Source organism: Corvus cornix, chromosome 1A, assembly GCF_000738735.6.
Source record: "Corvus cornix cornix isolate S_Up_H32 chromosome 1A, ASM73873v5, whole genome shotgun sequence".
NCBI classification, from domain to species: Eukaryota; Metazoa; Chordata; class Aves; order Passeriformes; family Corvidae; genus Corvus; species Corvus cornix.
The window spans coordinates 10,907,456-10,934,426 of NC_047057.1; the positions used below are offsets into that span (position 1 = coordinate 10,907,456).

Below are 26,971 nucleotides of genomic sequence, written 5' to 3' on the forward strand. Positions count from 1 at the left end.
ATAAAGAAAGAAAGGGCATTTTTATAATTACAATTAATAGGAATATAATAAATTAATAGACTTAATGTTTTAAAAATTGGTTTTCTTACTTGTTACTAGCATTATCTTAACCCAAAATTTGCAACAGAAATTTTGAGAACTGTTTTAAAAGGGGTTATATAATATATAGGGACTAGTGAGGACTGAGCAAACATGCAGTTGAGCAAATAATATCTAGCAAGTAATAACATGGAAGCACAGTGCAATAATACTAGTTTGAGAAGGCTCAGTCAAGAGTCTTGTTATTTTGTAATATTACATCCACTCCTCCTGCAAATTTAAATTTTCTTACTCTTTCTGTCTCATTCCTACTAGTAGTAGGATCAGCATTGCACACAGGATTAAAGAATGCTTGCTAAAATGTAATTTAGCTCTTCTTAAATCACGGTAAAATAACATTTGTGAAAAAACATTGTCATGTCATATTAGTGTTGATATAACCACAGTGATTTTTCAAATTTACACTTTAACTGACATTTACAGATCAGGAAATTATTTTTCTCCATGAAAAAGTCTTACAAATCAAATCTTACTATGCCTTGCTATTTAAAAGAGGAAAAAAACAAACTTGCAAAAATATTATCTTTATTTAAAATTATATTTCATCAAAATATCATTTACATAAAAAGAGAATTGGTAAAATCTTTGACCAATTTTTTTTTGATTTAGGTAATTGTCTTTTCAACATACTAAGTGCTTTTAGCAAAAACATTTGGTGTCTTTATGGTTTCAGGTCTCAAATCGGATGAAAGAGAACTAAGAAGCAGTCAGAAAGATAGGTTAAGGATTTGTTTTTATTAAATTTTTCACATGACTTAAACACTGGAAATCTAGGAAGATTCTTTCCAAACTATTCTGTTTATTTTCTCAAATGAACAAATAAAATTAATTTTTTTTTTCTATCAGACAAAAGATAGTTTTGCATAATTCAAAAATTGGTATCTTCCCAGTTCCAGACAGGGAAACTATCAACAGATGGCCAAAGTCATAGATGCAGGAAGACATTCCAAATCTAGTTTCAAATAAAGTCGGTCACATGCCTGCTACTCGGACCAGGTAGATATTTAATTTTTGCAGTCAGTGCCACAGGAGTTGTGTGATTATGCTGCTGTTTATAATAAAGAATGTGGCATCTTTGTACAGTACTTATTCTCTGGGAAGAGGGGAAGAGGTCCTGTAATAAGAGAAGTGTGCTGAGTCAATCAAGTGCCATTGGAAGAAGAGGTCCACACTGTGAATAAACCAGTAATTGGCATCTTGTGGTTACCCCTATTGTAATTCAATTAAACTGTATTGAATTCCAACAGAGGAAAGCGGTAGGGGCACAGATCCTTACTACCGTGCTACCATAGACTGTCCTACTGGCAGGCACTGGAAACCAATTAAAAAACTTACTTATCCAAAATAACACACTTAATGAACACACTGTCTGAAGAGGACTATAATTATCTTCTCCTTCTCATCATGAGCCTGAACAGGCAATATTACAAGCTTAAGGAGAAACAGTTGAACTATCCCAAGAAAGTTAAGTTAATATCCTCAAAAAAAATAACCAGACATTTTTATGGGATTTTTTCCCCATCGCTACCCACTTGTTTCTGCCAAAGTTATTAAGACTACTGTATTTAGCAGTTAGATGAAGGCACTCAGTCTTCTCTGAGACACAAGTCTCAGAACTGGTTGGCAAAGTAGTTTTATAAAAGTTTGGCTGAAAGCTGTACATTCCATTCCCCAAACCCTCCACAAATTGAATAGTATGGGATTGAGTTGTGCCCTCTACAAATTCTTTACAAAGGAGTAAGTTTCCTCTCTACTCAGCCCCAGTGCATCTGGAGTGCTGTGTCTGGGCTCCTCAGTATAAGAGCAACCTGGTGCTCCTGGAGAGGGTCCAGTGGAGGGCTGTGAAGATGACTGAGAGACTGGAGCATCTCTCTTCTGAGGAAAGGAAAGGCTGAGGGAGCTGGGCCTGTTCAGTCTTGAGAAGAGATTAGTGAGAAGGGACCTTAACAATGTCTGTAAGCATCTGAAGGAAGGGTGTCAACAGGATGGACCAGGCTCTTTTCAGTGGTGCCAAGCAGCTGGAAAAGAGCAATGGGTAGAAACTGATGCGCAAGAAGTTCCACCTGAACATGAGGAAAAGCTTCTTCACTGTGTAGGTGACCAAACACTGGAACAGATTGCCCAGAGAGGGTGTGGAGTCTCCCTCACTGGAAGTAACCAAGAAAAATCTGGATGCAATCCTGTGCAATGTGCATCATACCCACAGGGGAGAAAAAGCATGGGCATTTCAGCAGACTTGATGGTGAATTTCTTCCTCACTGTCAAAGGAATTTTGTTGCTTCTATTTTTATAATTCACCTGGTTTTTGAAGAAGGGAAAGTTTTCATCGTTTCTTCTTGTGGCTTCCCATAATTTGACAAGGAAAGGTCATGAATTCCAAAGGATATTTGTATTAAGGTAGCTAATCATCTCCCAGTTCTTTCTGTCTATTTTAAAGTCAAAGATAAAGACTAATCCATTCCATGGAAAGGCCTTCATTCGAGGCCTTCTCTTGGATGAGTCAGACCACACATCAAAAGGCTTATTTACAATGTAACTGGATTCAGACCACATCTCAGCCTTCTTTGACTTTCTTCTTTGCAGTCTTTAACCTGTGATGACAAAAGACTTTAGGTACAGCCAAAACCCAAACCAAATCTATCTCAAACCTGTTAAATTTTCTGATTATAACTTACAGTATTTCTGAGGGTGCAAGATGCTTAAAATGCTGTAAAATCTATTTTTGTTGTGGTTTGCCCCATTGTATAAATTATGTGTGTAACTTGTATGCGCTTGGATATTTTTGCTCATCAGTAATATTGATGTAAAAGATCTGAAGTCAATAGCTGCTTTCTTCCTCTAGAACTAATTTTGAAACATAGACTTGCAAATTCTATATCTAAAGAGTAATGGAAAAAGAAGCCATTTGTGCCCGTTTGCTGCACAAATTCAAAAAGACTTCATAAATACATGACATACCTGTTTTCTTACTGATTGAATATAGTTTCATTTTTAAGGATATACCTTTTCGACTTGCCTATAAATGAACTGTAAAAAAGATGCAACCTAGTTCTATGGCTTCTTTTATAAATAAATCCAGCCTTAAGGGTGATATTATTATAACTAAAATAGGGATTTTTATTGTTATTTTATGTAGATATATACATTTTTTTACTGTTTTGAAATTAACATTGCAAATATTGAGACCGTTTCTATCACAAAGTAGACCATTAATTTATTTTTGTCATGCCTCAATAATTTGATTATGTCTGTGTTGTTGTTTGAATTAAAGCTCTAATATTTAAAGGAGTATGATGTAAAACTAGTGATTCTTCTGGGAAACGCTCAAATTCCTCTCAAAAGATTTCAGGTGATAAAATTAATAATTAAAAAACCTGTATTTACTTCTTGAGTAAAGTATCAGTTTGTACTAATTTTTATTTTGATAAATGTTACTGCAGATAATTGTTATCTGCATGGTTGAGACATTCTTTCATCCATATTTATTACATGGTTTTAATTAATTATGTATACCTGTCTGTACACATTATTTACATACCTACTTGCATGTATACATACAGCCTTTAGATGGAAGATAATCCTCCAGTTTCTTCCAGTGGATTAGACCTGTACTTTTTACTGCATCAACATGTATAGTCTGAATGTCTTGTTCCTGTCAGTGTGTATGGCAGCCCAGACATTATAAAAGGCTTTTTTTGGAAGCCTAAAATCATTGCTCTATTTCTTAGAAATGAAATTACTTTCTTTTGAGAGTTGCAAGCCATACTTTGCTTGGTGACCACAGCATTTGCTTTTTGAAAAGCACTACTGTATTCAGCTTTGCTAAAGTGAACATTTTGATGTCTGTAATAAGTGTACGTAACATGTGATCCTCTTGCTTGTCAAGAAACTCATCACATTCAATGGGAGTTCTGTGCAGAATGACACAACTGCATTCTTGCAGCTGACTACATTGGAAATTTTTTTGGGTAGTCCCATGATTTACACACTATTGTAACTACTCTTAAGTACCAGGCGGGATGATCTGTTTCTATTTGCTTTTTCAGCAATGATAGTTTAGGCCTATTTTTTAACTAGAAACAAGTTTTATGTTGACTTTATAGCAATAAAAAAATGTTGACGGTATCCAAGTTAGAAAACAATATATGTGCAATTTTGAGTTCTAAAGACATGTAGCTTGGCTGGCCCTGCTAGCCTGTTCACATGACATGTCTCTTCTCTTCTTGCACTATTGTGGCTTCAGCAGGGTGAAAGGAGAAAACTATTAATAGAGTAACTATATGTGGCTACTCAAAGTGCCCAAAAGAACTGCAGAATTCCACTTGTAACCAGAAACATAAACAATTGAGATGAAGTTGTTTTGTTTCCATCTTCTGTTGGTTCCTATGGCCTTCACTGTTGGGAGCATCATAAACATCTTCTAGTGTTAAGAGTGCACCAGTCATTAGATATCTTTCTACAAGGATATTCTTATGAGGGCATGACAAGAGTCCCACTTTTGACATTTTTGTTTAAATACATAATTAAATCAAATGTAGCAAAGTAAAAGTCTGGTGATTTTTTCTTTCCCATGAAGCCTGGTTTGAAATCAAGTCTCATATATATGTATATATATATATAATAGTTATGGGAGTTTTACCAGCCCCTTCAAGTCTGCCTTGGCTTCTGCCAAAAGCTCATGGACTATGGCAAAAATTTTGTCTATGATAGGAAAGATGTGAAGCACTCCTACTAGAGCATTACTGAAAAGAATGTGTCAGGGTTAAAAACCTAAGTCTCTTGAAAGTCAGAGCAAGAGAGAACTTTTAGTGTCAATCTAGTAGACATAATAGTAGCCTAATAATATGGTGAAGATAATCCATGATCTCTCATATAAGTTTTTTACCTCAGTATCCTAGAAGAAATCCAGACTGCTCCTTTGTGTACTTACCAAAAGAATTACCTTACATCATAAGAGTGATAGCATGGAAAGTAAAAGGTGGAAATCTGCATTCTGGGTGTAGTGCCAGAGGAACTGAAGTGTCTGTGGAGTTAATACAAGATGAGTAAATGGTTATTATATGTTGTTGGAAGCATTGGTAAGCATTAAAAGTGCCTGTGTTGGATGGTGGATGGGTAAGTAGGCTTTCTGGTGTTTAAAGACCTGAGTCTTTAAAAACATGGTCATAGGAAAATGGATTTAGATTTCTTCTGGAATAGATGATACATTACATCTACACGTTTAGTTTCTCAGAAAGACTGATTAAATGTGGATGCCTACTTTACCCTTTGTGCCTAGTTTTGCAGATGTTTCCTATTTGCTACCATTCTATAATGAGTGCAAAGGAATATTTTGGGTGAAACTGTGGTCTCATTAAACGTGGTAGAAATTTTTTAATGGCAGCTAGGGTTAAAAATGCAGTATTTTATCAACACTCACAGTCTCTTTCCATATGATTTTCTTGTTTGCAAGTAATTCTGACCTTTGCAACAATACTTGGGTATTTCTTATTACTTGGCAATAACTAGGATTCTCATAGAATCTGAGTTCTTTCTGTCTTTTAGAGCCTAAATTCCAAAGCCCTGAACGTATGGTAGCTTTAATCAGGGTAATCCCAGGGAACAGGGCTATTGGATAGGCTACAATTCAGAGTCACTTTTAAGTATAATGGCCCTTACATCAAAGATACTTTGAATTGCAATATAATAATGTGAATAAAGAACTAGTAATTGTTTTTAGTTGAGCAGGGTCCCTTTGCTGATGAGAAATTAAATATGGCTCCAGCATAAATATTTAAGGATTGTATTGTAAAAAAGGTACAATTGGAAAGAATCTGTAAAGGGATACAGAACCAGCATAGCATCGGGGGGGGAAAAAAAAATTGTTTATTTAGGAATAAGCCCCTAATTTTAAATATTTAGGAGTATCATGGTATCCAAACTATGTATGATTATTGCCACTGGAAAGTTTAATTGCGTATCTTTGCGCTGTGCCTGCCTGTGTGGATTGCCAGCGGAGATTTGGGAAGCAGAAGGATGCCTGATGATCTCCTCCGAGCCCTATTTCCCTCCCTGCTTTGTAATGTAAATGGCTAGTTTGAATCCCACCACGGATCCGTGCGCTCAGTCCCCGAGCATCCTCTCGGTTTTTAACCGGAAGATCACCTGACCGCCCCCCGAAGCTGCCCCTGACGGAGGAACCTCGGCGGCGGGGTCGGCTGGGGTAGGTGGTGGCTGCGGGGGCCGGCGCGGAGCCGAGCGCTCCGGCGCTGCCGGGGGCGGAGGGAGCGGGAGCGCCGGGAGCGCCGCTGCCTCAGCCCCGGAGAGAGGCAAAACAAAAGAGCTCAGCTGCAGTTTTGTGTTGCTGTGTCTGGCTTAAGCAGAAGATTCTAGACATTCGTGCCGAAAAATCAAAGCACAGCTGAGACTACACCTACCGGGAAGATAATTTCTGTCCCCAGAATGGGCTGGATCCAGTACAGGTGGTTTGCAGATCATGCGAAGACAGACGGGATGAGAGCCATGGAAAGGTGGGATAGGCGCTGCCTTCTCTTTCTTGCCTTTTTTTCCTTCTCTTTCTCTCTGGATCTGTAAAGCAGTATAGCTGGAACCTGAGTTGGGGTCTCTTAAAGAGATTAGGTGGGGTTTAATCCCACAGAACAAAACCAAGATGGGAGGCACTACTGTGTTCAGACAGATGTTGAACCCAAACTTGGGCTGAGTTGGACTTGCTGTGAGCGATCCTTGTGTAGCTTTTGATGTTTTCTTTGTTTAGAATAGTTCCTTCATGAAACACAAGGCTTTAAGACAAGCTGTGTGCTTCTGTAACAATTGTCAGATGACTGTTCCCATGCTAGTAGATTTTTGCCAGAGAAGCTGCAAATGAAGGCTTTGGAGGTGAGTTTATGGAAATAGGAAGAGCTGTTGACTTTGAATTCCTTGTGACGGGGACACGGTTCGAAGTTGAGCTGTGCTTGTTGTTGTACATTGTCTGAATTGTAACAATGGGCAGTTCGAGTAGAGCAAGTTTGAATGGTGTTTCTTCAGTAATTCCAAATATATCTCACTCGTATGATCTTTGGCTTTTCACAGCAGGCAAGGGATTTTTATTTTTTTTGAGGAAAAAGCCAACAGATTTTTTTTAAATATCAAAGAACAGGAGCAAATTAGCATTTTTATTTGAATGGTTGTTGTTAACAGCAGCATGCCTAAATATCTAAAACATATCCCAGCAATTTCTCATTTCTCTTGCTGGGCAGATGCATTTCTTTTGTTCCTGAAATTTTTTCTCTGCCTCTTTAGAACAAAAGGAATTTCCTTTTATTCTTTTTTTTTTTTTTTCCCCATGGCAGCAAGAGAGTTGTATACAAATTAGCAATTTTATACAGGTTAATGCTCTGCTTCATTCCGAAGTAAACTGCCTTAAGGTATTAGGAGGAGAGGGGGTGGGCAAACCGGGGGAGGCTTGACCGATGCCCAAGAAATACTGAATTCAGATGGATTTAGATCATACAGAGAAGCAGATCTTTATCTGTAACTGGATTTCAGCTCCATGTCATGCAAAATCTGCAGACTATAGCAGGGAGATTCTTAGCAACCAATAAATCAGATTTGTAATGGGCCTTTAAAAATGTCTGTGAGGGGTGACTGCCTGGGTCCCCTTTGGCCAAATTAAGATACAATCTGACAGTACAGTAGCATCTGTGTGCTGACATTTTCTCATGAACCTAGTGAAAAATGGCTCCAGATCTCTTGTTCATTCCCCAAAAGACAGTTTCTGAATAGCCATGCATTTTGCCCTTGTATTGTTGTTTGTTATAATCACCATTCTCTCTGATAATGTCTGACTGGCTTGTTTTGCTTTGCTTTCTTTGACTGTTTGACTGGCTGAGGGGCTATAGTGGGCAGTGGTTGTTTTACCTGAAATCAGAACCTCATGCCAGTACTACTGCTTACAAAAGAGAAATAATTTTTTAAAGTGTGTATTGCAAATGTGTTGTATAAATACTGCTAATAAAGCAGCTTATGCCAGTTCTGCTGAAATTAGGTAAGTGGGTTGAAAAACATGTGTCTTAGATAATGTGCCACCCCCGATACAGGTGAAAAAGAAATGCCAGCCTGTGGTGAGTGCAACTGACAGGTAAAACTGAAAATCCTAAAAAAAGGCACCAGAATAAAGTCCTTAAAGGCCAGAGGTATACATATGGGTACAAGTGTTTATCTATCTAAGGGAGAAGTTCACATTCAGATACTACAAGAGCCAGGGGGGAGGAGGAGGAGGAGGGGAGGCACTCCTTTAATTGTACTACAAGTGTGCTGGGTGGAAAGAGCCCCGCATGGAACGGCCATTCAGTCTGACTCCGCAGCTCTGCTCCAACGTTCCTGAGCAGCAGCTGCAGCCCAGAGGTGGGAGATGCCTCTGTCTGCCCATGTGTGGGGTGATTGCAGGGGAGTGAGGAAGGGGACCGTGTTTTGCCAGAGGGATCTGCGCCAGGGGATTCTTGGGCTGACTGGGAATTTCACTCCAGTGGAAACTGCTTCTTTAAATGTTCCCTGAGATGAGGTGGCTCCATAGCACAAACACAGGGCAAGTAGGAGGCAGAAGGGTAGCTGTGAGAAGTTGTCAGTGGTATGGATCCTCTCCAGAAAATGTGGCCAGTGTTTTTTGTGACTGCTTAATAGTGCCTGCTATTAGTTGCTGCTTAGAAAGCATGTTGTGTGCAGTACTTATAATACCCCCAAATGTTACTTGCCAGACTTGTTACGGTCTTTTGAGATTAATTATCATAGACCTAAATGCTTGCAGTTATGGTATAAAATTCCACTACCACTGGAAGGGAGCAAAAAAGGAACTTTAACACTGCATGCAGATCCCACTGCTCCTTCTGTACAGGTAGATAATTTGACAGTAGTAAACACTTGCTTCATGGAAAGTGACACAATTGCACAGTGGGATTGTGAAAAAGAAAACATCTTGCAAACCATCAGACAAGCAGAAATGTCAATGAGAGATGTTCAAATAAATAGAGTTAAAAACTTTGAGTGACAGAAAGATTCCAAATGCCTAATTCACACTGACCATAGGTATAAAGCACAGGAATGCAGCAGCAGTTTTAGAAGGTAAACCAAACCAGGCTGATTTTCAGGTGTGTATGTACATAATCAGAATAAAATGAGAGTCTAATACTAAACAGGAACAAATTAGATTTCAAAACTTTACACATTAAGAAAAGCTGTTTTGAAGATCACCACAGGCAGAAAAGTTTCTAGAAGAAATTAAATGAGCAAATTTAACCCAAAAGAAACATGCACATCCAACTAGGAGCATTGTCTATTGATTATGTGATTATTAACTATAACATCATCTAATGTGGGATTTAACAGTGAAAATCTGATTTAAGAAATTAAGCATGACTTCTGACTTTTATTGTCGTTACAAAGTGAAAACTGCCCAGGGACTTTGCTTGGAAATGCACATTTCCTCATGGTGCAGCACTGAGACACTGAACTTCTGTAAAGGGGGAGGAGAAACATAGAAATAAAATGGTGGCACTAGGAAAATTTCTCACCATCACTTTCTGCAAGCTGTCTAAATACATCCTGTGGATAAACAATAAAGGTCAGGATTGTCTTCTGGTTGTGATGAAAATAAATAATAACAAGAATTAGATAGATTAGTATATACTAACAGAAAAGAGACTTGGACCCAGAGTACTGAAGTCTGAGAAAATTATATTTACATTGAAGCAGTCCAAGTAGTGATTGCCAGCTGACAGACTCATCAAACAGCCCACCTATTTCCCATTTCAGCAGCATATGCCTATACAGAAACCATCATGCTCTCACTGCAAAATAAACTTAAGAACATTAAAGGCCATATAGTATTCCCAGTTGCCTTAATGCAACCAGTTTAAATCAAGTTTGTTGTAAATTATGTCACTATAACAGAGCTGAGTGTAGCCCACAGGGCCAAGAAAAGAGTATGGTCAGCATAATACACTTTTTTTTTCTTTTCCGTAAGAACATCCCAGCCATTCCTCTGTCATTGCTTCCTCATGTATATAGCATACCCCAGATCCATGTGTCTCTAGCACCAGACAAAAATTTCAGACAGATCTCTCTGATCACTGTTGCAACTGTTTTCTGACTATATTATGCTGTGGGATAAAGAGGATGGTTCATTTGATGACCTTTGGTGTTTGTGTACAAAGCATACCCATGTTTTAGTGACTGCCCACTATTTTGTAGGAAATGAAACATCAATAGTAGGGTTAGCTGAAAACTGTAAACTGAAAGTTGTCTGGGTTCATTCTTTCTCTGAGAATGGAAGGTTAGGTTGACTTTTTCAACTAAATAAAGAAAACCACTCTCACCTGGAAACACACAAGATGCTTCTAACCTGACATTACAGTCTTTTCCCTGTCACCCTTCTAATTTCTTTGTATTTCTTCTCTCATACTTTTTTCTGACCATCCACAAACTTCTTTATTTATGTAAACCTTCTTTGATTTAACCTTACCCTTTCTGCACCTGTGACTTTTTTCTTTCTGCCCCAACTCCATGTTCTGGGACAGTGAGAAGCAATTTCTGCCACCAGGCCTTTCTTTAGTCCAGGTGAAGTCAGAATTGGGTGCTGGGGAGCTAGGTTATACAGAGGTCATATCCAGATGCCTACAGAACACAATACTCTCAATCTCATCAGTCTTCCTATGACAAAAAGGAAATTACTTTTCATCCCAACATCAGCCAAATATACCATAAAGAATTTAGCCAATATTCCCATGGTTCAAACTGCTGAAGGAAACAATGAAAGCTGGTGGCTTTCTTGGGACAATTTTATAATCTGAATCTGTATCCTGAATACCTGTATGATCATATGAATGGTACTAAAGGAGAGTGGGGTTTACAGCTCAGTTCTGCCTCTGCTGAAATTGGTGCCAAGTTTCACTCTAGAGATGAGACAAGAGAACATTTAGTAGAGAAAATCTGATCTTGCAGAGGGGCTCAGGTTAAATACATTTTATCACCTTCCTGGCAAAGAAAACAAGCAAATAGGATTGGCAATGAGAGATCACTGAACCTCTAAACCCCCTTAACTGTTATCCCTTATGAAAATATGAACAACAAAAAAAAAGTGCCTGGGAAAAATTCTTTAATCTGAAGGTATTAGGAGTTAAGTCTTTACAGCCATGACAATCCCCATTGACAGAATTGCTCATAACCCAGAGGTGATGGAATACAAATGGGCATGGATGTGGGAAGCATTGCAATAAAGAGCACATCACAATAAAAGCTCTCTTTCTCAGTTATCCTTTCCTTTCCAGTCAAATAAATAAATTGCAGTGAAGTACAGTGTGAAGAATTATTGCAACTAGAGTGCTTTTCTGATGACAGAGATGATGTAAACTATAAAAGTCTGTCCTAGATAACAGAAATTAAAGATTTCTGGAAGTTCGTAAAGATTTAGGAACTCTTAGAGTCTGGATTGATCCAAGCAGACTAATTGGATATGGATTGTGTAACTTCAGACTTGGTCATCTACTGAGAAACCTGCTCTGATGGGAGCACAGACCCTTGGCACTCCTGTGCTGTTCCTGCTCTCCATCTGTCTCCTCTCCCAAGGTCCTGGCTTAAATGTTCAGGATTGCTCATGACATTGGCCAAAGTTATTGGAGTGATTGTACTCATCTCTGTGACTACAGAAGCCATGGAGAGTCCAGGAGGTGATGATATTTGTAATGAAACATTGGTGAGCACAGCCTCTGCAGGGACAGGATCTTCAGGGCAGAGTTCCCTTTCATTAAAGGATTCTTCACCTTCAGAGTCAGCTTCTTGGAAGAAATTCTGAAAGGTAACTTGGCATCACCCTGTAATGCTATGCAGTCAGATACAATCCAGCATTTTGTATTTTAACAGTGCACTAACCCAAAGAGGTGTGAGGAACAGTGCCTTTGTCACTAATTAAGGTTCCCTATTGCATGGTTGGGATTAAGAACATCTAAAAGCAAAGGTTGATTATGGCACCAGCCACTGGAATATTCCATAAATCTAGAACATCTGGGGAGAATTGCAGATGGCTGAATAAAGGAACTTGATCAGATCATAATTGTTCACAGTGTTCTATGACTGGGGTGATTGGAAGCATGTGCTACTGTCTTGAGCTCTGCAGCTCCTGACTCACAGAACGAGACTGTAGTTTTGGTGTTTCTTGTTCAGAAGTTGTAACAGAAAGAGTTTCTGGAAAACACACGTGAACAGTTTGTGGAAATGTGAGTATCTCTGCACTCCAGAAATCCTTATGGGATGAGTGGTATCTATCCTTCAGACGGCACTAGGAGGAATTTGCTGCACAAAAGGAAAGGGTAACTCCAAACTTTCCTAGCTTTTGCATGACTGGATTTTAAAACCTGGAATAACTGAGAGGATAGTCTGTTCCCATTCTGTCATCACAGCTGTCAAAGGCTGTTGTCAAACCAACTGCAGAGATATAACCATCAAAAAACACCTGCCTGTGTGCCTATTGGAAAGTCCTTCTGAAAAAGGAGGAGTGTGCCAGTAGGGAGCTCTTTATTGTGTTAGGTTTTTTCTTCTGCAGATTCAGCAGATGCTATATATTATCCTTTACAACCTTCAGCCATTTGGAGCTAGGACACTGTAATTATGTTCCCTGTCCATGGAAGTTACTGACTATTACTGTGTGAAATACGAGCTCTGCTCAGAATTCAAAACTAAACTGAGGAAGCATGTTTGCTGCTGCTTTCATACCAACAGAATAATGGCAGTCTTCATTTACAGTACTGTTCATTTACACTAGTAAATGCTCTCTGCCCTTTAAATGGTGGAACCTCTATAAAAATGCCTTATTGCTGATGTGTAAAGAAGTCAAATTCCCAGTGTTGACAGTTCTCTCATACAAGGAGTAGTTTACATTTGTGCAGTTCATTTTACCAAAAAATTCATAGGGGTTCACTCCTTCATAGGTGTGAAAATTTTACATAAACTGGGAGTCTGAGACAGAGAAAGTACACAACCATTTTTAAACAGAAGTAACTTTCAGTCATCTTTGTAGAGATAGTCAGGATCTGAGGGCCCTTCCCAACAAGTTGTCTTAATTACGCATTGCTCTTGGATTTGTATGTGGGTCAGTCTGTAAGTACCTGGACCCGGCTCCCTCAATGACTCAGTAGCACAGGAGAAAACAAAGTTGGGTTTTCTAGCTCCTGCTGCTCCTACTTCTGCAACCTCATACACATGAGAATTGCCTTCTGTGAGGTTTCATCATTTTCTGACTATAAAAATGTAGCCTGTTTTTATCTTGCTCTGTTCTCTTCTGAAGTTATTCAGAGGAAGTGAGATATGGTGGGTGCCTTGCACACTATTCCATTAGGATAAATAATGTATGCTGTCTATTGTGTTTAGAAGAATGCTTCAAAGAAAACTCTCCATGGCATAGTTGTGATAACAAGCAGGAAAGAAAGAAAAGGAGAGTGAGCACAAGAAAATGTAGGTGCTTTGGTATTATCTGCTAGTTCAGCATTACAGTGCTTGATACTAGTGTGCTTCCTTTGCCACAGCTCTTGGCAATAGCTGCAGCAGTCCATGGAGAAAGATGTGTAGCCTATAGCTGCCCTAAGAACAAGGAGAAAGTTTTTGTTGCTCTGTGCCTCCAGGAGATAATGTGCAGACTGTCCTTGGTGGAGGCACGCTGCACTGTGACCAGTTCTTGAATATTTTCTTGTGTTGTTCATTTCTTCTTCCCACTTCCATTTTAATAGGAAATTCTCACATGTCCCCACAGTCTCTCAGGGGGAGGACTATGGCTTTTAAGAAGCACTGAGGTTCTCAGTTTGAGGTTCTTCACCACATCAGGTGAATGAGGCTGCAGTAATTTCTAGAAATGTTGGTGCACCAGACCTGCCAACTCAGGCGTGGTAACTCTTGAAGTAGAGGACATACTCTTACCTCCTACCAAGCATTATTTTTTTATTGTACTCTGTGTTTGTCAATCACTTCTACATATAAAGCTTAGTATATGTGAATTATCCACTGTAATAAGAATATGTGATCAGACAGTCCAGATTCCACCTCAGCAGCAAATACAAAAATTACTGGCAAAATATCTTAAATTTTTGATGTGGAACTTGCTTCCCCAGTTGGAGTAACAGCAGGGTATTTGGCCCAGCATCCTGCTTTTCACACAGGGAAGGAGTAGCAGCACCAGGCCATGTGGGGTAATATTTTCCTTTTATGCTTCCCAGTTTCCAATATTACTTGCCAAAATACTATGATATTTTCCAAGTGATATGACATTCTTGTTCTAAAGCACAAATTGTTATTTATGTGGCCACACAATGCAGAAGAAGTGTTATTTCCAGCGTTGGTCCCATGGATACATGCTCAGTGGTGTGTATGTAACCAGACCTTTACACCTCAGTACAGGGTCACCCAGTCATGGAGGAAAAATGGTTTGTTATGCCTTCACCTGAGCTTACTGCTTCCTTGATGATGAGCCTCATATCTTCAAGCACATCAGACCTTCCTGCCATCATTACAAATACTTTAAAACTTTAAAAGTCAAAAGCTTTGAGTTTTGGCTAAGTCAGCATGTAAATCTGAAAATGTGTTTCATTTGTGATAAAGACATTTTTGTGCGTATGAGTCACGCCTGGCAAAGGCAAAATACAGTAATGCAAAAAGGAAAAAACAGAAAATAAAAGGAATCAGAATAAACCCCTTTTCAGAAAATTACTATCAAAAACATCTATTGAAGTGTTTGACGTAGAATGTGCCTCCTCTTCTGGGATCATAGTATTCTCCATCAAATCACCTCTTCTCTGTTACTGGAATATTTTCCCCCTTTTTTTTTGCAGGCATGCCTTTGAAATACCAGTTCATCTTACCACTTTGCATATGAATTTGGTTTGCCTATTTGTTCATCCTTTTTAAGGTTCTTCCACCCTTCCCCAAAGGTGTAAGGGGAGATTGGATTGAAATAGATAGATGTTGATGAACAAATGCATTTTTGTCTTTGAGTGCAGTTGTCTGTAAGAGACAGCCTCTGTTTGCCCTTAAAATTACTGACCCTCTCTCTGAAAATGGCTATCCTTGAGTCTTGGAGTGAACATCTTACACAGACAGAGACAATTTGCCATTGTCATCAAAGGTTTGTAACCAACTATCTCTGCACCAAGAAGTCAATGGGAGGGAGAGTGTTTAACAAGCTGAGTGAGTGCCATCCAGGAAAACAGGGCATGGAGAGCAGCTGAGAGCAAAGGGCTTGGAATAAAGCTCCAAAAATAAAAGAAATACAACAATTCATAGAGAAACAGAGAAGGAAACCAAAACCAAAATTAAGATAAATGGGAAAGAAAAATTAAAATGAATGAAGGCAGAAACAGGAATACTTATGCACATCCTCAAGCTGTCATGGTAAAGAATATAAGACCAATAGCTTTTCCTCCACTTCTCCATGGAAATAAAACAATTACCACAAAACTATTCTATTTTATTCTTCAAAGAAGTTATTTAAAAGTCATTCCCTACTATGGAAAGACTTGACATCAGGAACAGTTATTGTCTCTCACAAGCCTTCTTTATGGTTACTGTTTAACTCAAATGCCAGAAAACTGACACACCATGCTATCTAACAGAAATGGATGGGTTTGCCTTATGGAAGCTGAGGAGTGAGGAGAAAAACATCCATGAAAAGAAAAATAATTGTGAGCTGGATTGTGTCCAAGGAGAGTTAAACGAGTGATAAAGTTTCCTTCCCCAGGTGGAAAGGTTTTCAGGGCAGTGGGGCCTACACTTTCACCCCAGGCTCTTCTCCTTGCTCCTGATGCTCATGCCATTCCCCTCTTGCTCTAAAACATCCATGTCCCACCATCACAATTTCCTCCCTCTAGAAGGACCCAGCATCTGGTGTGTTGTACAGGGCTCCTCTCCACCACTGCAGTTTGGGGAGGGGTGGATGTCAGGGCTTTCGCTGGGGCAAAGTCTTATGCAGGTTTTAAGCATCCTGGTGAACCATAGGCTGTTGAGGAAGAAGAGGGTGGAAGGGTGAAGATGGAGAAGCCCAGTCATTGTGGCCTCTATGCAGCATCCCTACTCATGAGAAAAGGCAGAGAGGAAGCAGTGTGAGAGAAATGGTCCAAAATCCTGGGTGCTTTGTGATATAATATTATATAAGAGCAAGAGAAAACTGTTTTTTGATAGAAAGTCACCTTTGACACTCAAGTTCCTTGAAGCTCAGCCTTAATGAAACCTGGCTAAATAAAGCTCTAAAACATGTGCTTTATCTTAAAGTCTTTGAAGAAGCGTCTTCACTCCTGAAACACATTGAAGCTTTATTACAAGCCATACTCTGATCTGAGGCACTGTGGTGTAAATCTGCAATTACTCTCTCAGAATCAGTGGTATTTTCCTAGCAGTGGAAAAGAGGTTCATCCCTTCCTCCCAAGCAGGGGGATGAATTCGTTCTAAATCGCTGGCACTGTAAACTTCTCCTGACATAGTGCTGGCACTTACTTTCATCTGGAAGATTAGAATAAAGCATCAGCTTTCTTTTACAGTTATACTAAATTAAGTTAAAATCATGATGTTTTAAACCTTCTTTTACACTGTAGAAAACTTACTTTAGCTAAAACTCATACTTATTATTTTACTTTAAATTCTACGCTCAGGAGTGTTTCCCAGAACATGGGAATGCATAATAAAAACATGGAGAGCTAGTTGTCTCTGAAAAGTTGCTACCAATATTTCTCAGTTTTCACAGTCAGAGATGCAGTAAATTTCAGGGTGGGCCAAGGTTTGTCAGTTTGTAATAATGACAAAAGTGCTGGGTTTATCAGAGAAGCGGTGTAGTAGGTGGTTAATGAGGAGTCAGTGTTGCAATTTATATTAAAGTGGCAAGAGGCAAAGACTGAATATGCACAAGAGAGGTGAACAATTTTATTTGCTTAGACACTGTATTCTGCATCCCAGCTGGTAGTGTCAAACTGAGAGGATATTTCAGGAAATAATCAAAAAAGTTAATTTCTAGGGCCGTTAGTCCTAATCCTCTCATAATCTTTTTTTTTTACACTAATGAGCTATTTTTAGTCCTCTTTACTAGTTCTTCACAAATAATTACTTTTTCTCCTCATTAAGATGACTGTTAACTTATTAATTATTGCCTCTGATGCAATAGGTACTACAGATCTTGATCAGTATCATTTGTACACATTTACAAACAGAAATTCAGTGTCCACCTTAAAGGGGTTGTGAACGTGCACTTCTACATTTGACACGTTCTGTAGCTGTACAACTGTATTCTACTGTTCAAGGATTTCAAAATTCTTTACATTAAAGCACATTGTACAAAGGTTATTTTTCAGAAGCGTAAACCATGCAGTATCAAAGCATTTCAAAGAACTTATCCATCCATCCATAATAGAGAGACCCTAAGAAGTTCATATACAAGATTATCATTTTCCACTGATGTTTTTCATAGGAAGGACCAAACCTGAAGCCTTTCTGCATACAAATTAAATTATTTGACAATTTCCTGCTAATGAGAAGCGAAATAGTGACCACCCATTGAAATTACTAGAGTTATAACACTGTGTCACAGATTGCATATTTTCTTTTTAATTAAAATACCTGTACCATTTTTTTGGAAGTGTAGAACTTGAAGAGACCTGAGCCATTGAATTCAGTCCCCCTATAATCATGGGCAGGTGTATCACATAATCTCCTAGATAAGCATATCAGTTTTTCTATACTCAGTATGTGGATCACCAACTACGTTCTCATCTGTTACCAATGTTTTTCATTGATTTCAGTGCTGTGCTCTATTCACCAATTAACTAGGCATATCACCTGCACTGACCAAAATACAGACATTTTGCAGAATAATCTCTCATCCAGAAGCCAGATTTGCTGCTTTATACTCTTCCGCCCGTCTAGCTGCATCGTGATCATATTTTTTTTCTACTGAATTCTTTTCCTTTTTATTTGCTATTTTAAAGTCATAGTCATAATATTAAGTAACGGGTGATTTTTAGAGGTGTCAGTCAATACAGAGGAGAATAATTTCTAATTTAAGCTTTAAAAATAAATTTTTTTAAAAATTTTGTTCACAATAGAGATTGGTTTAACTTTTGTTGCCACAGTGCACATCCAGTTTGTGTCAAACAGATCTAATTTAGTAATGCAAACAAGCATTGTCCTTGGTGCTTGAACCAAGGTGTGTACTATGCAAAAGAGGAGATCATTAAGCTATTTTAAATGCTTGATGGTGAGACTTCCATTATGCCAAATCTTCTTCTGAACTCCTGGTTGTATCTGTGGCAATGATGGATCAGTGAAACAACCCCCGTGTATAAACATGATTGCAGTATTTGATGCACACTCAGTTCTGGATGTCTGACATTTTGCTAGGTATAGCCCCTTTAGCTGTGATTTTTGCTGTGTTCTTCATTAAGTCTTACATGATTTTAACTTTAAAGGAGAAATGTCACACCCCTTTGATCACATAACCTGTATTTATTCTAATTTTTGTGCTTCCACATTTCAACATTAGCTTAAATCAATCTTTCTGTGACCTTGCTTGGTCCAGACTTTCAGTAAAGGACTTTCTTAGAAAATTAATACAGGCCATTTCTTCTACACTGTTGTGTTGTAGGGATCTCAAAAGATCTTTAGTTGACAATTAAAATTAATATTCCATGAGACTCTTCGAATAAACTCTTGAGTATTGGAAAACAGCAATGAAGAAACAAGTTTTGTCTATAGAGCACCCAAGTCTTTATATTAATAGTCATCCTTTGATCTCCTCCTGGAGCTGACAAGATAGGAAGCAAATTGGTAATTTTCAGGGTTTATTTCTTCTAATAAAAAAAAAAAAAAAGGAGAGAGATAATTGCAAAAGCATGTTTTACATCAATGTGGGACTTGCCTAGCTAAAGATCCAGACAGGCAAAAAAAAAAAAAATCTGGATTTCTAAACAGCAGTGAAGGTACCATGCTAACACAATCCTGTGTTTACCACAATACTGTGATAAAAAAAAAATAGCATTTCCTGCTCTTAAAATTGCAGTTTGTGACATAAATCGTATTACATAAACAAACTATTCCATGTAGGTGAGGTAGCTTTTGTTTCTTAAATATTTATCTGGCTTTTCAGTGTTACTTTGGCCATTCTGAGCTGCTGTGACTCTGGGCTGTTACATTTCTAGAACCTTCTGTCAAGGAGAATTCAAACCACTTGTCAGTTTACCAGCAGCATCGCCTGCAGAGAAATTAGAGACTGAGCTCAGTAGTGAAGTGGTACCTTTTAGCTATATTCACAAGTGTCTCTCAACCCTGAGATGTCACTTGAGAAAAAGCCACATTCCAGAATGCTTTGAGATTCTGCTTTTGAAGTGACAAGAGGAGACTGACAGATGGGAGAGCAGGCTAAAGTCAGGTACAACAGAAGCAAGAAATGGCCACATATGGATGACTGGGTGCTCTAGCCTTTCATGAAAGAGATGACAGACTTAGAATTTATACATAAAAGCAAGTGACAAGCTTTTATTGGCCACAGCACTGAAGACAATCAAGGTGAAAAATCATTTATTTCCTATTCGGTTGGTGAAGATATTTAGCTTCCTGAAACACTTTTTTTTTCCTGTGAGAAATATTGTATGACCTGTAAAGAGATGACTGAGGAATAGAAGAAGTACCACTGTGACCAGTGAGTTCTTAATGAGCAATACATTTTCACATAAGAATTTCAAAACAGAGCATAGCTTGATAAGCCCTGGAAAGCTGTTTTTTTGGTAAAACACACACAAAACAGTACTGGGAGATTTCTGTGGCTGACATTAGAAATGGAAATTAAAAAGTTTAAAAACTCCTCACACATGTAACATGAAGTAGAAGGAGTGTGTGCCATGCTTTTTGTCCCATGGAGCTTGCTGACCAACACTGATGTCCCAGGAGTGACCTTGTTATTGGTTCTGGCAGGCCATGCAAAACCAATACAACAGGAAAGAAATGTGATGAAATGTCAAGAAACCAAAACATAACAATCCAAGGATTGTACAGCTACATTTATGAATGCTGATTCAAAACTAACAGAAATCAAAGAAGTGTAAAGTCACTCCAAGAGAATTGTTAGGACCTGTAACACAGCTTGTGGTAAATGGAGAAATAATAAAGAAAAATGTTGTGCATTTGTTTAGAAAATAACAAAGGGATTGAAATAGTAGGAAGCTGTGTAATTGCTAAAAGAAGGATATTATTATTTTTTTGCATTAACCTGATGATTGGTTAGTACAGAAACCAAATCTGAAAAGAAAATATTATTGTGAAAACAAAATCTGTAAAGGTTGTTAAGCAACTGGAGGAATGAGTAGAAATTGCTACTCCTGTTGACAGGCATTTCTTAACAGGCTGAAATCAAGAAAAAAACCCTAAAGATTAACTCAGTAATTTGGAAATTACAAGGAAGTGATTCAGTGGCCAGTGCTTTACACTGGGCTATCGTTGTGTGATTGCTAAGCCCTTGCAGCATATTTGGGTATATGACTGTGTCAACTGAAACAGAGCTCAGTCCAAAACGAGAGTGGGAAGAAACAGGAGGCACTGGCATGGTTCAGCTCATTGTTATTGCGGTTTTACACCGTGATTCTGACCTCATTAAGATTCATATAGTTAATGGAAAAAAAGGCATACTTGCGAGCTTGAGAAAGACACTTATTTTAAACATAACCTACATTATATAAAGCTTTCTGTGTTTACACTGTGAAAGTGCTGACATAAACTGAGAGTCACTCATAAAGCAAGTTTATTTTTCAAATACATCAAGTACAGAATGCACAAAAAAGCTTACAAAAGATGGAAGCATATCTCAGAAAGACAGAAAAAGATTCAAAATACATTTTATTAGCCTAGAAAAGATGCTGGTTTTCATATAAATCTTTTATTTTTTTTCCTTAAAGACTTAACCATAGTCTGTGACAGAAATTTTATAACTCTAGAGACACATTGTTTTCAGATTCATTGCAAAACATCCAATATTCCTTCTTGAACCTTTCATATAACCTTAGCTAGAGGTTTTACTTAAGGCTAAAGCCTCTCATGAAGAATTAAGACTGTCCCAGCTTTTCCCATTTCATTTCTTCAACCATGCAGTTGAAGAAATGAAAGTACTAATCCTTCTCAGCATGGCTTTTAGTTCCAGGCAGAACAGGAGTTCACGGAGCAGTTGGACTATCAGATTGCGTCATCCAGGAAGCCACATCCACATTGCCATGGCAATGACATGCAACAGTTCCTCTGAGCTGAACCACCTCCACTGAACAGCAGCTCCCAATAGGTGACAAACATGGGTTGAGCACTGCATGTGATTTTGAAGCTTTTATAAACCACTTTTGGTAGAGATGGGTTGTGGAATCTGTGTGTGTGTGTGTGTGTGTGTCCCCTGTGTAGTTATATCAGTAAAAATCTGATTTAACATGTGTTCACATAGGCTCTGTATAGCAATAAAACTCACCAGCTTTCCATAAAAATAGGTTATGTTATTCTAAGTGTACTCTCCTGAATCTGCACCAACACAAGCAGAGATATTAATGTTTGTGGCAAAGTTGGGTATTTGAGACAAGTCCTTTTATTGTGTCCTTGACAGATGTGACTTCACTGAGCTCTGTTGGGCAGAATAAGCTGTGAATTGGCTTTCTAGAAGCAAACACTGGAGACTGGGCTGGGAGTCCGACAAGTTCTGGATTTGTTTGGGTTCTTTTTAATAGTGGTCTAGTCTATATTCATACCTAAGTCCCTAGTGCCTTTGATCTTTTGACAGTGAAATATAGAGACTGATAACTATGCCAGTCCTTCTATTCAACATGCTTAGAGATGTGATTATGTGTGAGTATGTGTGATTATGCATTTTTCCTAAGTGGCTGGTTTTTATTTTCAATAATAAGAATTATAGCTTCTTATAGGTAAGATTTGATGTCTGATAAATACTGATAAACTAATTTTTAAGGGGTTATTGCTGAATACTCTATTAATAGACATCTTATTTTTGTCTGTATCTTTCCTGAGAATGTTGGCACTTCACAGGTGCAGAGCAAGTTGCATATATATCCACCTCTGGGTGTGTAAGGGTAGAGAGTAGACAGCTTACTTACAACAAAATTGCACTCAGATTTCACATATGTTAGCTTCTTCTGCGTTGGAAGGTATTGGAAAACGTGTAAGATGGAAGAAAAGGATAACACTTCTCAAATACACTCATCTTACGAGACTTGCTCTCCATTGATTTTTCCTCAGGATCTCTTTGACTCATGCTAACTTGATGACAGAAATCCTTGCTCTATAGGGAAGAAAACACTTCAGCTGTGTAGCTTTAAAACTGATGAAAGGTTTGTTTAAACACTGGGGGAATAATCAAGTCACCTTAAAATCATCTCTGTACTTGAGATGAGCATGGTGTTGTCTCAGTTTGGGAAAATGAATGCTGCTGATGTGTCTCGTACTTTTTTATAACTGCAGATACTGCGCATTTAAAAAGCAACACATCAAAGTGATTTAATGCATTAATTGGATAAAAGGAAAAACAAGTAAGTCTCTAAATGAAGGAAACTTAATAAAGCTGGCACATCTTTTGCAAATAGAGAAGTATTTTCTTTGTATATTGCAGAATTCTTCTGAAAGCGAATTTTTTCTTTGATTTAGCCTTGATTAAGTGTTTCAGGGGTAAAAAATCCAATTATGCCTAAACTCAATGTGTTGAAAATACTCAGAAGAGAACTTATAGCTAATTGATGTATCTGAATTCATATTCAAAGTGAGGAGTTACCTAACATATGTCTGTAAAGCATTGTACCAAGGTGTTCATTTCCTCGCAGTGCCTTTCTTCTTTCAAGACATTGCCCTCAAAAATTTAAATCAAAACAAGCAAATCCAGTATCACAAATGCACTGATTGCTTTTCAAACTGTCTGAACAGTTCAAACCACATGCTGAATTAGTGGGTGAGAATTCTGTAGCACTCTTTCCTTGACTCCAGTTAACTTGTTTTCTGACCTTGGGGAAAGTCATTGGACATTCTTTTTGTCTGTATATCAGTAGTATAAGGATAGTGATGTTTATGGAATGATGTTTGCAGGTTTTTTTTACAAACCCAATTTATGCTGTAAGACAAAAATGTGAAGTACTACTGTTAATAACTTTCGAATCTCTTTAAACCCAAAATCTCCAATTTGATGTTACTTTTTATGTTTGTTGTTTCATGCTCCATTACTGTGTGATTACTGGGGTGTAGGTAATGTAGCTACACCTTATCGGGGCAAAGGTATAATGTTATGTTTCAGTGGCCTAAGAGTACAGACACCAGCAAAAGAAATCAGTGAGATAGTAGTGAGTTTCCGATTTCTCACTCTAAGGAAAGAGCATACTTTGGCCCTCCTATATAAGAAAAGTGCTATTTTTCCTTTTCCTTACAAACTGAAAAATGAACTTTTCTCAAAAGTGAGAAAGATTTAGGACTACACCAGATAAGCTGGCATATTTTGTTGGCAGCACTCATTTTCTTTCTTCATGCTGTGCAAGCTGACATGAATAGGTTATAAAAAGAGGTGATAATACAATGAGAGATAGTTACAAAGAAAATTGGGGGAAATGTAACCAGTTCATTTTCCTCAAAAACGTAATTTAGTTTTTCCAAACAGCAATAAAACATACCTATTTAGGATAGTAAGTGGAGGTATGTATATGTCCCAGAGGGACTTTTTAACTTTTAGGATAGTAAGTGGAGGTATGTATATGTCCCAGAGGGACTTTTAACTGAAGTAAGATCATAATGATATTGGTATCTGCTAAAAAAAATCAGCAAAGATCATTTATATGTCATGTTAAACAAGTTGGAAAATTACATTTCCTGCCAGTTTTTTTAATTTGTACATATGGTCAAATTTCAACAGCAAGAGAGACACTGAGGTACTTCTTTATGGAGCCAAATCGTGCCTAGCAAGATTTGCCATAGCTGCAGTGTGGAATGAGTCCAGAAAAGCTTCTTTCAGGGACGGTCCAGCACCGGACTTGGGGAACAGCACTGGCTGCTAACTGTGCTGATAGCTGGGTATTTCTGCACCACCATGGCACAGCCTGGAGCAGGCACTGGAGTGGGATCCAGAGCGGATCCCATGGAGCTCGTTACGGCAGCACACAAGAAGGGACGAATGGTGATGTCCATTCTCAGCAAGGTCAGGCTCAGTGCTGCACTGGAGCATGGCTGGGGTGTTCATGTGCCTAAGCTGGGAAGTGAAAGCTGTTGTGAAAGCCACTGTGGATGGTTTTGCATCTCCCTCCCAACCTCAGGGAGAGCAGACATGAATCCACCAGACACAGATGGCATGTTACTCCTCAGCCCTGGCCAATGCCACCATTGTATATTTACAGTGGTCAGGTAAGTATAGGGACTTCAAAGGCATTATATGAAGGATATAGCAAAGGCTCTGGGCATCTTTCCTTTGACGGTTTTGAGTTGTGGCTGAAGCCTGCTATGCTAAAAGAATTTTTCTATGTGAAGTCTGTTTAGCTCTCAGTTTAGCCCCAAAAAACTGAAAGTATGCTATTTTTGGACTTGGTGTTGTTATCAGTTTTTACACAAAGCCGTAAAGTGGATAAGCTTAAGCATAATTTCAACAGTTATTTCTAGTGTGCTTAATTAGAACTAAGTGAGGACAAACTCAGACTTGGGAGTGACTATTCTGCTTAACCACAGATCACTGGTCCATGAATCTTTTTCTATTAATATAATTGCTTCTCTCAGTTTTCAGGTCATATTGCAGGGATGTCTGATATGAAAGATGTACACTAATGCTTACTCTGCTTATCTTGGGGTGTATCAATGCATTTAAAAGTGCCTAAGAGGATACATGTGTATAGGCAATACATAGCAACTGACTATTTAACTCATTGCTTTGCATTCTCATGAATACATCCTCAATGTCTCAGATAAGGGTCAAATAAACAAATAATAATTAAATGTGTTTTGTGGAATTAGCTTTATTTGCACTGTTACTAACTTCAGCCATTCAGCTTTTGTTCTTTGATGATGTGAGTGAACTTTTCAGCTGTTAGAAGCCCTTTTATCAGCTTTGCCAGTGACATGATTGTGCTTCTCAAAGGAAATGCACTTTCGTCCATGGCTTGCTTCAGAGAATAAAAGGGAGGTTTAGAAACTGTGAAATTATACAGAATGGCTGTTAGTTCCCTATCTGATACAGCTGGACTTTAGTCAACAGAAATGTTGTGTGGCTGATAGGAGTTTTTAAACTATGGAGGCTGTGATTAGAAGTAATTAAATATTTAAATGTTTAAAAGATATCTATGAACTCTGATTCAACAGAAGCATATTTAAATATTGTTATTAGATGAGGTACATATTTTCTTAGTACCTGATGACTTTACTGATTTCAAGTCTTGTACCAGTATTAAAGTGACAGTTCAGTTACAGAGCAGGTTATGTCATCTTTATACATAGCAGTCTGCCTGTGTAAACTGTATGAGAATGTGTTTCAGACCAGCACTCCATGAGTTAAGAGCATCCCTCCCTGAAAGTCTTTGCCAATGCCTTGTACAAGTGTGAACTAGCAAACTGTTGATGTAATTTCACTTTCCCTGTAATCTCTGGTAGTTGTTGCTTCATCTTAGCAGGAAAATGAGTTCATTGTGTACTTTGGAAAACAGTTCACAATTGAGAAAATATAATTCTGTCCCCATGGAAATCAGTAGTAAAACTTCAGATGATTTCTGCAGAGTTGGGACTGACATACTCCTACACATATGAAACAGGACCAGCAGAAGCTGCAACATCAGTTAATATTAGGAATATCCAGAAGCAGTTATACTTTGCTCACACCTAACATTTGTTGTCCAGCAGGAATTACACTGGCTTTTCCCATCAGAAAACAGGCATGGTTTAGCTTTTATCAGTTACCTACATGTTAGTGTTCAGCTTTGTGCGTGGGGATAAACTGACCCATGCAAGTATCCAGAAACGCCAAGCAGGCAGGTCAGGGACACTGCTCACTGCAGTGACAGGCTTCTCTTCTCACCAGTAAACATAGACTCTTCTTTTTTAGTTTCTCTACAGCTCAAGAACTGCAACAGAAACCAGGAAGAATACTGTCTGCTCCCACTGATTTCCAGTCTGCTGCTAATTGAGACATAGCACTAACTCTGTGATGCTGGTGTATGTGACAACTCACACCCATTTACTGTCTATTAGTGTTATTCTTCTGGCTTTAGAAACTAAATCTGGCACCACATTTTACAGCTTGGGAAAAGATCCTATGAGGAACAAAGCACTAAGATGCAGCCAGAAGTGTCTAGTCACTAGTACCAGTCACCAGCTCAGCTCACAAAAGTGCCTGGATTAGTGTTTGACAGGAGCCTAATTGTTAAAAGAAGGAAAAGGTTTGTTTTAAAAGAGAATGTCATACTAGGATGCCTATTAAAATAACAATTACAGCCTAAAGAAATGGCAGTTCTGGAGGAAGCCTGGAAATGTTCTGCTTGTCTTCTATCCATCCAGTGCAAAAAACTTGTGTAGATAATGATGTTTTGAGTTCATTAAAGGAGCTTTTGCCAGACTGACAGGCCAGGAATCTGAACTTCCCTAAAAACACACAAGCAAACACTACAATTTTTCCCCATATAAAAATATTGCAGTCATAGCAAACATTTCAAAGACTAGGCATTTTAAAATTGCAGCAAGCAGGAGATCACTTGAAGCATTGTTCATGAACCAGAGTGTCCCTTCTTTTCTAGGGATACTGCTTCAAATTAGGTAGTAATTTAGAAAACATCTGTACTGCAGAGATAAACCATTGTATCCCTTCAGTGTTGCCACAAACAAA

The 26,971-nt window shown here is 38.4% G+C and overlaps 1 protein-coding gene across 11 annotated transcripts in view; it reads left to right on the forward strand.

Moving 5' to 3' along the window:
* Window positions 1-26,971, forward strand: part of MAGI2 (membrane associated guanylate kinase, WW and PDZ domain containing 2) — a 717,920-nt gene that overhangs the window by 322,659 nt on the left and 368,290 nt on the right. Inside the window, exon 1 of one of the 11 annotated variants that reach the window (XM_019283551.2) lies at window positions 6,346-6,608. The exons of the other annotated variants lie outside the window; for them this stretch is intronic. The gene's annotated coding sequence lies outside the window, so the exon portion shown is untranslated. Of the gene's footprint in view, window positions 1-6,345; window positions 6,609-26,971 lie in introns of those variants that run through there. 11 annotated transcript variants of the gene reach the window in all.